Source organism: Spinacia oleracea, chromosome 1 (genome assembly GCF_020520425.1).
Source record: "Spinacia oleracea cultivar Varoflay chromosome 1, BTI_SOV_V1, whole genome shotgun sequence".
NCBI lineage: Eukaryota > Viridiplantae > Streptophyta > Magnoliopsida > Caryophyllales > Amaranthaceae > Spinacia > Spinacia oleracea.
This window is the reverse complement of record NC_079487.1, coordinates 76,414,627-76,417,725: the sequence shown is the minus strand read 5'-3', so window position 1 is coordinate 76,417,725 and position 3,099 is coordinate 76,414,627. Positions and strand designations below refer to the sequence as shown.

Here is a 3,099-nt window from a genome sequence, read left to right as displayed (position 1 = left end):
GGCCCAGATCCCATTTTCAACGCCTGGATCTGGGCGCCGAAATCTTCGGCGCCCAGCCCTAGGCGCTAAAAATGCCTGGGGCCGTTTTATCTCCGGATTCTTTTTAGATTCGTATCTTAAAATCTATCTTTCCACACACCCTTTTCCTATAAATATAGCCTAAAACCGACGTGAAAAAGAACACACAATTCCATAACCTGAGTATTGACTCTAGCCTTAAGCCTAAGCCTCACGCTGCGAAATTGATCCGGCGTTCTGTCGCAATCGACCCAAAAGTCGAACAGAAAGCGTCCTGCCCCTTGTAGCTTGATGAATTAAGCCTAAATACTGGAACATTGCTTAGAAACCCGAGATTCGTTAAATAAAAGGAGAAATAGCAAAGCCAAGTGGTTAGTTTTCTGAGAACCACAACGCACCTCTCAAGGGTGCGTTGTAATGTGTCCCTCATATGATTTAATCGCTTTCATCACCCTTTTATAAAATTGTCAAACTATTAATTTGATTGATCTATCACGCCTAATAAGATAATACCTTGGACAATTGAATTATCATGCTAGGTACCTTAAATCAATCTAAATAAGATAATCACGATCGATTTAGTGTTATGTGTTGCATATTGCTAAAATCAATTCAGAATAGTTTAATAGTTTAACGTATGTCCCTTCAATTATTTATGCTAAGCTAGTAAGGATAACCTGCCTCTGGAGTATTATCGATGAGCACTCCTCTCGGTAGCTACAGTCCCCCGAACTCTCAATCTCTGCCCTGCGGGTGTACGTTGAGCGATCCCCACACCAGGGATCACAAAGGAACCTATGGCCGTCTTGGTCGAACATAATTACACTCCCTTTATGTCACGATAACCGGGTTTTGTCAGTTTTTCTCATTGTCGTTAAAAACTGAATGGCGACTCCTATATTACTAGTCGATTGGGTGTAAACTCACAGGAAATCCAACTACACTTGATCTGACGATGTCACGCCCACGAGGGACGAGGTCATGCATTAGCCTCGTGCTTTTTCGACCCCCTCACACGCGGCAACTATTGTTGTTCTCATCTAATTAACAAGGATTTGCCTGAGTATATCGAGGTAATCATAACAGACTTGTGGTTGAAGGTTTTTCCTTGTGATTTTATTTTCTCCCCTTGAATAAGCTTTGTAGATGGAGTAATTACCAGATAAATTGAATAGAGAGTTGATACATGTTATCTGCTGCAATATCACAAATCAAATGCCTGAAACTAAGTTAAACTGGTATATAGTGTTTTTTTTACTGTGATTCTCTTAAGTCCTTCTCTGAACTAATATGTTTATATTTTTATGATTTGAATTATGGCTACAGAGTGAAGCAAAGTGACATATTACGAGTGGAAGTTTTATTGAGGAAAGAAGGGCTCGGCTTAACGACATTGCTACTGAAATGGAGAACTTAAAAGTTGAATTATCAGTGGTAAAGAAGCAAAATGAAGACCTTGCACAACTTTGGACAAGTTTTGAAAGAAGTACGTAGAGGAAATGTTTCATCGGACCTTTTAGATGGTGAAGAATCAGCAATTCACACGGTCAGTTCTATTCCTTAAAACTTATATTTATTTGTTTACCTTTATCTTTTTTTTTTAATCATTCTCTTAACCTCCTCCCTGCCAACCAACCCCATCCATGTCATTACTCTGTATACACTAGAGTAAATAATAGTGTGTATATCTAACAGCACCGATATGTAGAATACAGAGTTAGTCATTTTCTACCAAAGCAACCGCGTCCCAGAAAATACTGAACAGCTTTCTGAACCGAACATGTCATTGTATCTTCCACATTACTGATATCCACAGTGTTGTAGAAATATGAATACCAACCATTATCTTCAGATGAAAACTCAAATCCATCACCAGAAAAATGAGCTTTGTTCTTAAGATTCATGGAGCTCGTAGAATCATCCATTAAATCACCGAGTATAGAAAACATGCAGTTTTTTTTTGAAAGGTTTGTTAAAATGCCAAAGCAGAGAACAAGTGCTTATAAGGCTCTAAAGTTTAACAAAAGGAGAGAAATATTATAATAAGAAAGGTAAATGCTTTTACGTCAATGCAAATTGGATAGCTACATCAGAAGCCTTACATAGGCATAAGTGTATAACAAACAAGTAATCTTAGCTAAAACTTAGGAGCATAACTAGAAAGTTTCCGCTACTGATATTGCAGTAAACAAGAACTCGACTTAATCAAAACATGTTAATTATCCAAAACAATATACTAACTTATTGCTAGCTCTATGTTGCTTTGCGGTTCAACTTAACTGCTTGCAGAACAAACCTTTCTCTTAAGACTACTAATCCTATTAGCGTGATACAAATAACTTTCATTCTCTCTTTCTCTCTTATATCTCTGATTTTTTTTCCCTTTACTACATGCGTATAGGTACAAACTTTAATGAAATTATTTTCTCAAAGAAATAGTATTATAATGCCTTTTACATTTTAGATATATGATATAATTTATTTTTTTGTAGACTAATGATGATTCAGGTGGGCAATGGTAATATGGATAAAGATATTGAAGACTTGATCTCCACTCACGGCGATTTGGGAACAAACGTTTTTTTTTATGTTAAAGGAAAAAAATGTTATGTTAGTTGGATAGTCCTAAGAAGTTATTTTTATTTCTAGTTTGTCTAAGGCCAATATTTGATGTATCGATATATAATACATGATCCTATTATTATTTTGGTATTTTGTTGATTGGTTGGACAAAGCAACTATGCACATGGATGTTTTTTAATTAAATTAAGTGTGTTTTCAAATTATGTAGTTATTTTAATTTATAGCTATATATTGCCTTGTAATTTTAATTGATTTGAAAAGTAAGTGTGATTATGATCAGATATATTATTTAATTTCATATATTTGATTCTTCTTAATTAGTTTCAACATAATTATTAATTCAAGCAATAAAAAACATGGGAGGTAAATTGTGACGCTTTTTTGCATCAAAAGGGTTTTGGTAGGAAATAATGGGGAGGTAAATTGTGACATTTTTTTGCATCATAATTGTTTTGGTGGGAAATATGGGGAGGTAAATTGTGACGCTTTGTTGCATCA

General features: G+C 35.3%; 1 long non-coding RNA gene across 1 annotated transcript; it reads left to right on the top strand.

Annotated features, from left to right (window-relative positions):
* The first annotated feature begins 1,312 nt into the window (after nt 1-1,312).
* Nucleotides 1,313-2,804, top strand: LOC130465958 (uncharacterized). The gene is made up of 2 exons (XR_008925978.1): nt 1,313-1,564; nt 2,511-2,804. It is a non-coding gene; the product is annotated as an uncharacterized lncRNA (long non-coding RNA).
* The last annotated feature ends 295 nt before the right edge of the window (nt 2,805-3,099 follow it).